Source organism: Trichosurus vulpecula, chromosome 4, assembly GCF_011100635.1.
Source record: "Trichosurus vulpecula isolate mTriVul1 chromosome 4, mTriVul1.pri, whole genome shotgun sequence".
NCBI classification, from domain to species: domain Eukaryota; kingdom Metazoa; phylum Chordata; class Mammalia; order Diprotodontia; family Phalangeridae; genus Trichosurus; species Trichosurus vulpecula.
The window spans coordinates 368,491,863-368,504,381 of NC_050576.1; the positions used below are offsets into that span (position 1 = coordinate 368,491,863).

The window sequence follows — 12,519 nt, forward strand, 5'->3', positions numbered from 1 at the left end:
ATCCTTCCATTGTGTATTGACCCTATGGCTCATCCCCTGCACTTCAAGAAAGGTAGTGAAAGAACCTGAGTCAAGAACATTTAAATGACCTTTTCAACACAGGATCAAAATAACAGCAAGGAGTCCAGCTTTCTATGTGGGAGTGCAATGAAAACATGGAAGTCTACCATCATTGTAATCACAATATTATATTAGGCATTTATGGGCAAGGTGACTTCCAAGGCTTTGGCAAATTTATATTTGGCAGTACTTTGGGGGCAGGAGTTTTGCAAGCCCTCAAAATAAATCCAACAAAAACTTAAGGACGAGGATGACCTGGACATGAAAATGCCTTCAGAACAGGGAATGAGTGTGACGTTTCAATGAGGATATTTTTTTCTGAGGTCTTTATAAGAGCAGCTTCCCTTGATCCTTGCAGTACAGGCAACATCAACACCATGGCTGCTCCCAAGTGGTTATTGCTCCTTTTCTCAGTAGCCCTGTTGGGGCTCAGTTCTGCTCAATTCAGAGGTGAAGGTAAGTACAGGACACAAAAAATCTTTGATCTTCTTAGGAGGTTGTTGGGGGTTGTGGTTGGGGTATCATTCAATTGAGGTCAATCGGAATTAGCCATCCTCAGTAATTTAGGTATTTTTTGCCTTCCTAGAGGTAGATATATAGGAGGTGGTAGTCTCATTTTCCATGTTCTGTTGACTCATCAAATATGGTGCTAATCGTGGGTTTGAAGCCAAACCCAAACTATTCATTAAACCTACTTTATTGTTTGCTTCAGTCATCTATGCATCTTGCTGTTCCACATGCACAACATTCCATCTTTCCATACTTTTTTCCAGCTCTCTCCCCAACCTGAAAAACATTTGTTACTCATTTCTACCTCTTAGAGTTCCTAGCTATGGTTAAATTTCTGTTTCTGTCTTGTCCTACTGGGAATCCCTGTCCATACGTTTTCTCCACCTAAGAAAATATTAATTTTATTTTGTATATGTCTGTAGTATTTCCAAATAGAATTCAAATTCTTCAACACCAGAAGCTGTATTTTTTTCTGGTTTGGTACCCTCAGAACCTAACAAAGTGACTGTCACATCATAAGCACTTAATATAAACTTAATGAATTGAATTGAACAAATAGGCACAAAATATGATAAGAGAAAAAACAATTCTACTTTTAATCAAATGTTTCCATTAATGGAGCAAGTATTATCTGTACACTAAGAAAAATCAGATGATTGAATTATCTTTTTTACCTTCAGACTTTGACAGTGTATAGACACACAGTTCAATTCTTTCCTTTATTGCATGGACTCCTCCCTTCTTCTCAATGTCTTTATTCAATTCTTGCAAAGTACAGATGATCTCTCTGAGATGGGGCTGCTTAGGCAGAGAGTAAACTGTCCCCTAATGAGTTGTGAATTCCTCCTCAGCCATCAGGCCCTTTGTTCCAGGTCAGCAGAAAAGTACATCATCATAATATTCATAATCAGTCAGTCAACAAGGACTGATTGCTGGGGCTGCAAAATAAAATCCACAAAGCAAAGTTACAGTGAAGCAGTCAGTGCCTTCATGGAGCTGATAATATAAACAAAGATGACACAACAAAGAATTTTTCTAATTGAAGAGATATCCTCATTCTCAAAATGTTATCTAAACATGTCCAAATATATAAATAATTGGCATTCCACCCAACAAAATTAGGCTGTTGGAATGAGATTTTACTATTTCTTTAATCAGAAGTGTTTGGAACATACAGAGTTAGCCTAAGTGGAGCAATGTATCTTTGTCCACCATGTGGGACCTCTGAAATCTTAAGTCACATCAGTGCTGTACCTGTCTCAGAGACACCTGCAATCAATGCCTGAGACCAAAATTCAGTGGGGAACAAACCTGAACTCCTCGCAATGAAGATCAATCTCCTCCTGGTCAACAATTTAGTATCTTGAGAAAGTTTCTCGGAGTACTGAAGTGGTGAGGACAATTTGCCTGTATTCATATGACAACTAGGTGTCTGAAGTAGAATCTGAACCCAGGAGTTTTGAGTCTCAGGCTAAATTTCAACCTATTATGTCATTCTGCCTCCCAATGAGATTCTCATCACCATTTTCTAGATGAAGATACTCAGGGTCAGGAACTTTAAATGACTTTCCCCCTGGCATGTTTGGCTAGGAGTATGAAAGCTATGACCTGAACCCAAATTCCTTGACTCTAAAGCTAACTCTCTAGGGAAAGGCAATGTGTTGTGTTACTAGATCAAAAATCTTAGATTAAATTGCCAGTATGACCTTGAGTAAGTCACAGTGCCTAGCACAAGGGTAAGTGGTTATTAAAGCTTGTGGACCATGTTCCTTCAATTCCTTCAGTTTTTTATTACTAAATGAAAGAGTTCCAGTAGATTATCTTTAAGGTGTCAGGACTTTTGCTTCATGTAGTTTTTCTATAACTGTTCTGTCTCCTCTTAGAAGATGAACAAAATTCAGAAGATCCAGTAGCTGTGCAAGCACCAAATGATGCAAAACAGAATGATCAGAACCCTGGCTAGCAACAAGGTGGTAACCAAAAAGGTGGGCCTCCAGGTGGACAGCAGGGAGATCAACAAGGTAGTCAGCAAGGAGGTCAAGCAGGTGGTTAACAAGGAGGTGATCCAGGTGGCCATTAGGGAGGCAGTCAAGGTGGCCAAAAAGGAGGATGCCCAAGTGGACATCAAGGAGTTCAACAAGGTAGTCAGCAAGGAGGTCAACAAGGTGGCCAGCAGGGAGGCTGCCAAGGTGGACAGCAAGGAGGTCAACAAGGTGGTCAGCAAGGAGGTCAACAAGGTGGCCAGCAGGAAGGTCGTCAAGGTGGACGGCAAGGAGGTCAACAAGGTGGTCAGCAGGGAGGCCATCCAAGTGGCCAGCAGCGAGTTCGTCCAAGTGCACAGTAAAGATGTCATCCACTCTCCCAACCCCAAGGTATTTCATTGTTTCTCTCAGCGAACGAATGTCCATTTGTTATCATATACTGGCTGGAAACTGACATCAAAGCTGTACCAAAATTTTTAGAGCCATTTTCTATTAGCCTGACTCTTCATCACTCCTCTTTATTCCCTACTATTTGCTCATCTGTGATTATTTCTGCACCATTTCCCCTGATAGAGGCTAAAATAGACAAAGAGGAAAAGAGACAGAGAAAATGAGAGGTAGGTAGAATCAGAGACAAAAATATAGAGAGGGAATTAGTGAGGGGGGAAAGAAGGGGAGGGAGGATAGAAGGGAGAGGAAGAGATATCAAAACTTCATCTATTCTTTTTCCACTCCCCATTATTCCACTTATCCTTATCCCCTCCCAGGGTGTTCTAGCAAATTTTGTTTTGTTTGTTTTTAAATTTCAGTAGTGTATGACTTTGTCGTTGCCATTAGCCAAGGGACCAACTCAAGCACAGTGAATGTCCTCTAAACTCCTTCTTCTTTCAGTGTATAAAAAGGAAGATGCACATTCAGGAGGCACCCTTGAAGTCCTCATGTGGACCTGGAAATTGGGCCATGGCTCTTGATCTACTCCATCATGTCTTTACAATACCAATAAATGCACTAAGAATTAAACATTGACTCCTGCTTCACTTTATGGCATCTCTCAACTTTCAGCATACTGGGTTCCCCATATAGGGACAGGGTATGTTCCCTAGCTACTCAGTGCTTGACTGATTCCAGATCATACTCTGGATGCACAGCACTGACCTGCATTTAGTGGCTTAGTCCTGAGTTCCCAAAGTTCACCTTGCTGAAGGTTGGGGTCCATGCATAAAAATATTTTTGAGCCCCTGTAAAGTTCATATTACTTGAATGATATAAAAAAAGAAGAATGTTCAGAGTTCCTCAAACTCTTGTATATTCTTTAATCGTTTCCTTGGAATAGAGTCTGATGTTCTCTCTTTCCTATATTACTGAACAGAGCTAAAAACCTAGGAGTAAATGTGATGATGCCCCAAAGGACTGTTAAGTCAATGAGCATTTAGTACATCCCTACGATGATGTCAGACACTGTGGCCACCCTTACATGTAGAAAAAGGCAGAAAATAAAGAAAAATACCCCAAAATGAAAATCTCTACTCTCAAGAAGTTGACAGTCTTGTGGTGGAGACATAATTCAACTAAATACGTCAAAAGAATTTACAATATAGTCCCACGTACACTGGTCTTTAACTTGGGAATACCCACAGTGTAACAGACTAGGCAAGAGGCAGCTGTGTTGGGAATGAAGTACTGGTTTAATTACTTTCATAGTGAGGAGGACAATTTTCCCTGTGGAAGTCTCCCTCAGGAGAAAGTCTTCTCTTTCTGTTTGAAGGTAGGCTCTATACACCAAAAAAAACCAAACAAAAACACAAAAAATAAAACCTTGCAAGCAGATGGATCACAACACAATCATTCTTAATTCTTGAAAAAGCTCCCATGTCAGACTCATGCCTGCCGGCATTTTAGGGAGAATACAGGTGCTCTTGAGTTTTGTGGGAACAGTTCTCAGATTGATTGTCCCAAGACTTATGTGTCAATGAGTTTTCTGATTGTTCAGTGGGTGTACAGAACCAGTGTTAGCATGATGAGAACAGGACTGCAGTAGGCTCTGGTTCAGTTCACTTGGCAGTTAAAACCTCAGAAATTTATCACTTTCTGTTGTAACGAGTTGGCTGTAGCTATGTCTCACAATCCAAAATCTCTGGGAAATATGGGAGTTCCAACCAATCTAGATAGCCTAATCTTTATAACATATCATATTAATTTATATGAGAATGACAAATCCCCTGACATTTCTTCTTTCCGGTCAAAGGATTAGATGGCACTGGAGACCAAAGGGACACAGGCACTTGAAACATGATTCTGATTTTGAGTAACGAGGGAGTGAATAGGTGAGATATAAGAGGAATACCATGATAGACTGCAAGGCAAATAAGGAGAAGAAACTTCAGAGCAGGGAGGGCAGAGGGGGAATGCTGCCAAGATTTAAGAAATTATGAAAGAAAGCTGTCTTAATATCTTGGAACCAGAAAGGAAAATATACTTCGTAAAATCTACTGATCACCTCAAGAAAGTGATCCAAAAATAAAAACTCCATGAAATATTACAGCAGAATTAAAGAAAAAGCAGGTCAAAAGAAAAATTGTACAAAAAATGAAGTGATGTCAATACTGAACACACATGCATGAATTGCTACAGCATCCAAGTTCTTAAAGGAAAACCTACTTGAGTAACAGTTTCATGACCAAACAAGACAAAGGGATAATTATGAAATGTAGAATACATTATTTGATTATATTAAATTAATAGATTTGTATAAATCAAACCAATGCAACCAAGATTAAAAAGAAAGCAGACAGCTGGGAAATAATCTGTCTCTGATAACGTGTCTCTGATAAAGGCTTCATTTCTCAAATATATAGAAAACGGAGTCAAATATATAAGAATACATGCCATTCACATATGGGTACAAAAACATTTACAGCAGCTCTTTTGTGGTAGCAAATAATTGTAAATTGTGGAGATGCATATCAGTTGGGGAATGTTTGAAGAAGTTGTGGTATGTGAGTGTAATGGAAAACTATTATTTTCAAAGATATGATGAGTAGACAGATTTCAGAAAGAACAGGAAAGAGTAATGTGATGTGAACCCAGAGAACCTTTTACCCAGTAAGAGCAACATTGCACAATGATCAAATAAGAGAGACTTACCTCTTCTTAGCAATGCAATGATTCAAGAAAAATGTAAAAGATTCATAATGGAAAGTGCTGTCCCATCCCGAAAAAGAACTATGTATTCTGAATGCATTTTGAAGCAGAATCTTTGGACTTTTTTGGTGTTTTTGTTCTAATGGTTTTGTCTTTTGTTCTGTTGCTTCTTTTACAAGGTGACTATCGGGAAAATACATTGAATAGGAATGTATAGGTAGAGGCCATATCTGATTGCCTGCTGACTTGGGGTGTCAATGGGAAGGGTCTGAGGTAGAAAAATTTGGAGCTCAAAATCTTACAAAAATGAAATTAAAATTATCTTTGCATGTAATTGGTAACAAATTAAAGATTATTAAGTGCAAAAGATTGCTGCAGTCAAATATAGTACAGTAAAAACAAAAGAATACAAGTCATTCCCCAACTGATAAATGGCCAATGGTTATGAACGGGAGATTTCAGAGGAAGAAATCAAAGTAATCTATAAGCATAAGAAAAAATGCTCTAAATCACTTTTGTTTAGAGAAATGCAAATAGCAAACAACTCCAGTTACAACCTCACACCTATCATTTGGGCTAATATGAGAAAAGAAATATAATAAATGTTGGAGAGAATGTGAGAAAAATGCGAGACTAACACACTGTTAGTGGAGTTGTGGACTGTTCCAACCATTCTCTAGAGCAATGTTGAACTATGTCCAAAGGACAACCCAATTATGCATACCCTTTGATTGAGCAATACTATACTAGTTCTGTATACTAAAGAGGCCGTATAAAGAGGAAAGGACCTGTTTATAGCAGACCTTTTTGTTGTGGAACATTATTGGAAATGGAGGAGATGGTCATCAATTGGAGAATTGCTGAACAAGCTCTGGTACATGAATGTAACGGACCACTACTATGTGGTAAGAAATGATGAACAGTCAGGTTTCAGAAAAGCCAGGAAAGAATTGTATGAATTCATGCAAAGTGATATGAACAGAATCAATAAATACTGTATTAGCAATGTTGTATATTGACCAACTATGAAAGACTCAGGTCTTCTCAGCAATGCAATGATCCAAGGCAAGTATAAATAAGACACAAAATAAAATGCTCTCCAGGTCCAGATAAAGAACTGATGCACTCTGAATGCGATTGAAGCATACTTTTTCAGTTTCTCCTTGTCATGGTTTTTTCTCCATTTCATCTGTTTATTTTCTTTTACAACTTTGACTAATATGGACATGTGTTTTACATTATAGCAGATGCATAACCTATATTAAATTACCAAGCATTTTTTGAAGACAGGAGGGGAGGGAAGGAGGGAAAAAAATGGAACTTAAAATTTCGTAAAAATTCATGCTGAAAATTTTCTGGATATGTATTGGCAGGAGAACAAGATACTATTGAAAAAACAGTTATGTATTAAATATGTATAATATATTTAATTTATATATATTTATCTTGTAGATTATCCTCCTACATGGGGATTTGTGGATCTCAGGTAAATAATTCAGTCTGTCTAGTCTAGGAAATAAGGGTCCACAAAGTTTAATTGGGATTTCCAAGATCATACGAGAATCTGGGTCTACTAGGTTTTGTTTTTGGACCAGATTCCTGATTTTGGTGGTATAAGGATTTCCCAGGTGGGGAATAAACCTGTCTGTATCAATGCAAATGAGGTAATATTTGGTAATGGTCTTAGGGAGTGGCCTGAAAGACCCTATGAGGTTTAATGATTTGACCAGAGTTGGCACACAGACTTCCTGCCTTTTGACTCTATGGTCCTTCTATCACATCAGCTTCTCCTCATTAATCCACACTTAGAAAGCAATGACTTGATACTCACGTTTCTGCTGTCCTGATGTTATATGTATTTTCACTGGAGCACAGATTTAAAGATAATGACTTCTGGGGCTATAAGGTTAAATTCCATCATTTTAAATTTCAATGAGGGACAAGGCCTTATCCCAAAGGAACAAAATAGCAAAATTTGGAGTGTAGGGCACTAAAACAATGGATCTATTTGAATAGGAAAGACATTGCTCTATTTCCTAGGTCACACCAATTTTGCATTGGGTTTGACTAGCTCCTTGCCCTCAAAAACCTTAATTAGCATTTTGTGGTTATCCTAGCATTTATGCTTTTCCTTTGTGTTTCATATGGATTTTCATGCTAATGGGACAGGTGGTGAGTTATCTAGGAACAACTTTATTCAGAAAGTCCAAGTCTGCACCAAGGATCTTCCTGGTATGAGCGGTGTGTGCACTTGAGCACATCACTTAAACTGTTAACTTTGTATTTCTCACCAATATAACACTTATATGAGCAGGACCCTTAGTTGGTAGAGTGGAAAGAGTCATAGAGTTAGCATTAGGAAGACCTGACTTTGAATGCTACCTAAGTTATTCACACTCTAATCCTTTGACTCCTCAACACTTTCCCAGATATCACCTGTACACTAGACATTCTCTCTTTTCTCCATCTTGACCCGTTGATGAATCAATTCAATTTTTCAGTTCCCTTTAGTCCCTGGACCATTAATCATATTACTGATTATCTATTGGCACTAATCCACCTTATCATTCACTACCTTTACTCCTTCACAATTGCTTCTGAGTCTAGGTGGAGAAAATCATGCAACCCTGATGACTGGGGACATCACCATTTTATGTTATACAGCCTCAACTGGGCCTTCTTTGCCACCAGGCAATCCTACTATCTGTACAACCTGCTTCAACTCACTATCTCACTCTCCGAGGGAATCCGCATCACTTCCAAACTTTTTCATCTTTTCTAAAATTTCCTATGTATCCTGCTCCCCCTACTCACTTTGCCTCATGGTTTACAATAAAAAAAACTGAAGTCATTTGCCATGAGTTCCTTATTACTCTACCTTCTTCCTTTTTATCACTCAGATGTCTCCTCCCACTATGTTCTTTTCATTGCTATGTCAAATTAATTGGTAATCTTACTTCTTATCAAGGCTCACCCCTCTGCCTTCACATGTGTCCCTACTCCATCTCATTTCCTCCAATAGATCACTCCCTCTGTCTTTCCTACTTAGTATTTATCTTCTATCCTTCCTTATCTATGGGATCCTTCCCTCTGCCTACAAATATGCCCATGTCATACACTCTCCTCCAAAAGACACACCTTTGATCATTTCATCCTCAGTAACTTATCCTATATTTCTCTGGTTATTTGTGTCCAAACTCCTTGAAAAATCCAATTATAATAAGCGTGTCTCCTTTCGCTCCTCTCATTCACTTCTTCACTCCATTTAATTTAGATCCCAACCTCATTATTCTGTCAATTCCATAGCTCCCTCCCAAGTTACAAATGATCTCACATTTTATCTTCTCCTCCCCCATGCCTGGAATGTCCTTCCTCCTCATACCCACTGGCTCCCTTCATTTCTCACAAGCCTCTATTAATATCACATTCTGAAGGAAGAATTTCTCCACAATAATTAATTCTAGTTTTCCAGAAATATCTTATTCCTAATTTCTAACCCGTGATACTTTCAATCATTCCTGTTTTCTGATATAAAGCTTGTTTGTAACTCTTTGTTTGAATGTAGTCAATGCCATTAGATTCTGAGCTCCTTGAGGGCCAGAACTGTCTTTTACATGTTTTTGTAGTCCCAGAACACAGAACAGCACGTCATGCTTAGAAAGTACTTAATAAATGTTTATTGATTTACTATTTGGCCCTAGGACACTCACTACATTCTTCTTCCTTAAATTCCTTGGTTGTAAATTGGAGATCACGATTGTTGTGGGTGTCTAAAGAGATGTCACATGGAAATAATTTTGCAATCCTTCAAGTAATACATGACAAGGAAAACACTTTGTAAAGTTAGAAGATATGTGAGAATGTAAGTTACATAAACAAGAGTCACAGGCAGAAGAGATTGGCATTTAAAAATTCAAGGGAACTGGTTCCAGATTCTATATTATGTATATGTTTTTTGAACATTACATTAATTTTTTTCTCCAATTACTTGTAAAGATACTTTTCAACATTTGTTTTTGGGCAATTTAACTTACAAATCATTTCTCCTTCTCTTCCTCATGCCCAAGACAGGAAGGAATCTCATATAAGTTATAAATGGCAAGCAAGTAAACATCTTTCAACTTTAGTCATGTCGTGAAAGAAGCTGAACAAAAGGAAAAACAGTGAGATAAAAACAAAAAACAAAGTTAGTAAAAAAAAAAAAAACAACTATGCTTCCATCTGTATTCAGATTCCATAGTTCTTTCTTTGGGTATGTATAGCATTTTCTGCAATAAGTCTTTTGGAATTGTCTTGGATCATATATTGCTGAGAAGAGCTAAGTGGATCTTTTGTTTGATAACAATTCTTCCCTTCTCTGAAGATCTGACAGCTACACTTCCTTGCTATCCTAATTTACTTATGGTGAAACCTTTTATGTCTAAGTCCTGTACTCATTTGACCTTATCTTGCTTTGTATGTAGTGTGACATTTTGGTTTATACCTAGTTTCTGCCATATTGCTTTCCATTTTTCCCAGAAGTTTTGTGAAATAGTGAGTTCTTATCCCAGGACATGGAGTCTTTGGGTTTATGAATCAGTAGTTTCTATACTTACTTACTACTTGATCTTCTGTACCTAACCTATATCACTGATACACCACTCTATTTCTTAGCCAATACTAAATGGTTTAGATGATTGTAGCTTTATAAGAAACTTTCAGATTTGATCAGGATATGCCACCAGTCTTTATTTTTTCATCAATTTCATTGGTAGTCTTGACCATTTGGTGTTCCTTACTAATTTCATTTTTAGTTTTTCTAGGTCAATTAAATAATATTTTGTTCAGTTGATTGGTGTTGCACTGAACAAGTAAATTAGTTTAGTTAGAACTTTCATTTTTATTATATTAGCTCAGCCTACTTGTAAGCAAATTATTTTTCCCATTGCTTATATCTGCCATTATTTTGTCAAAAATGTTTTTAATTTTGTTCATGTACTTTCTCAGTTTGCTTGGCAAGTACACTCTCAAATGTTTTACATTGTGTATAGTTATTTTAAATGGAATTTCTCTTTCTATTATTTCCTGCTGAGTTTTTTTGAGGAGTACATAGAAATGTTGACGATGTAATTGATTTACTTTATATCCCAGGACTTTGCTATAGTTATTAATTATTTCAAGCAGTTTTCAATTGATGTTTTAGAATTCTTTTAATTTTAATTTTAATTCATTCGTTTATGTATTTTTAGTTTTCAACATTCACTTCCATAAAATTTTGAGTTCTAAAATTTCTGTCCCTCCTTCCCTTTCACCTCTCCTCAAGACAGCATGCACTTTTATATAAGTTCTATAAACATTCATATTAAACTTATTTGCACATTGGTAATATGTTAAAGAAGAATTAGAAACCATGGAGGAATCACCAGAATTAAGAAACAAAAAACTGAGAAAGAGAGGGAGCAAATAGAATGCTTTGAACCAAATTCAGACTCAATAACCATTTCTGGATGTGGATAGCATTTTCAATCATGAATCTTTTAGAGTTTTTTTAGATCCTTGCATTACTGAGAAGAGCTAAGTCTATGAAAGTTAGTCATCTCAAAACTGTCATTACTACATAGAAAGTTAACCTGGTATTATTCACTTTGCTCAACATTAGTTCATGTATGTTTTTCCAGTTTTTTTCTGAAATCCATCTCCTTAGCATTGCTTTTAACACAATAGCATTTCATTGCATTATATACCACAAATGGTCCAGCATTTCCCAATTAATTGGCATGCCCTCAATTTCCAATTCTTAGCCACCACAAAAAGAGCTGTTCTAAAATATTTTTTACATGTAGTTTGCTGGTTTTTTCTCATTTGTATGATCTCTTTGGGATACGGTCTTACAAGAAGTATTGCTGGGTCCAATTGTATGCACAGTTTGATATCCCTTTGGGAATAGTTCCAAATTGCTTTCGGAATTGGTGAACAGTTCTGAAATCTACGAATAGTACCTTAGTGTCCCAATTTTTGCATGTCTTCAATTGGATTCATTTTCCATTTCCTTTCCATTTCATTTCCTCCCACCTGGAGGAAGCCCAGGTGGACAGCAAGGCGGTCAACAAGGTGGTCAACAAGGAGGTCAACAAGGTGGTCAGCAAGGAGGTCAACAAGTTGGCCAGCTGGGAGTCCGTCAAGGTGGCCAGCAGGGAAGCCGTCAAGGTGGACAACAAGGAGGTCAACGAGGTGGTCAGCAAGGAGGTCAACAAGGTGGTCAGCAAGGAGGTCAAGCAGGTGGTCAACAAGGAGGTAGTCCAGGTGGCCAGCAGGGAGGCAGTCAAGGTGGCCAGCAGGGAGGACGCCCAGGTGGACAGCAAGGCGGTCAACAAGGTGGTCAGCAAGGAGGTCAACAAGTTGGCCAGCAGGGAGGTCGTCCAGGTGGCCAGCAGCGAGGTGCACAGTAAAGACGTCATCCACTCTCCCCACCCCAAGGTATTTCATTGTCTGTCTCAGTGAACCAATGGCCATTTCTTATTATATACTGGCTGGAAACTGACATCAAATGTGTCCCAAAATTTGTTAGAGCCTTTCCCCTTTTCTATTAACCTGACTCTTCATCGCTCCTTTTTTTCCTGACTTTGCTCATCTGTGATTATCTCTGCACCATTTCCCCTGATGGAGACTAAGAGAGACAAAGAAGCAAAGAGACAGAGAAAATGAGAGGCAGACAAAATCAGAGATAAAGATATAGAGGGGGAAGTAGTGAGAGGGGGAAAGAAGGGGAGGGAGGATAGGAGAGAGAGGGAGAGATATCAAAACTTCATCTATTCTTTTTCCACTCCCCGTTATTCCACTTATCCTT

General features: G+C 38.0%; 1 pseudogene; it reads left to right on the top strand.

Moving 5' to 3' along the window:
• Nucleotides 1–437: 437 nt before the first annotated feature.
• On the top strand, nucleotides 438–12,121 carry LOC118847265 (annotated as a pseudogene).
• Nucleotides 12,122–12,519: the final 398 nt, after the last annotated feature.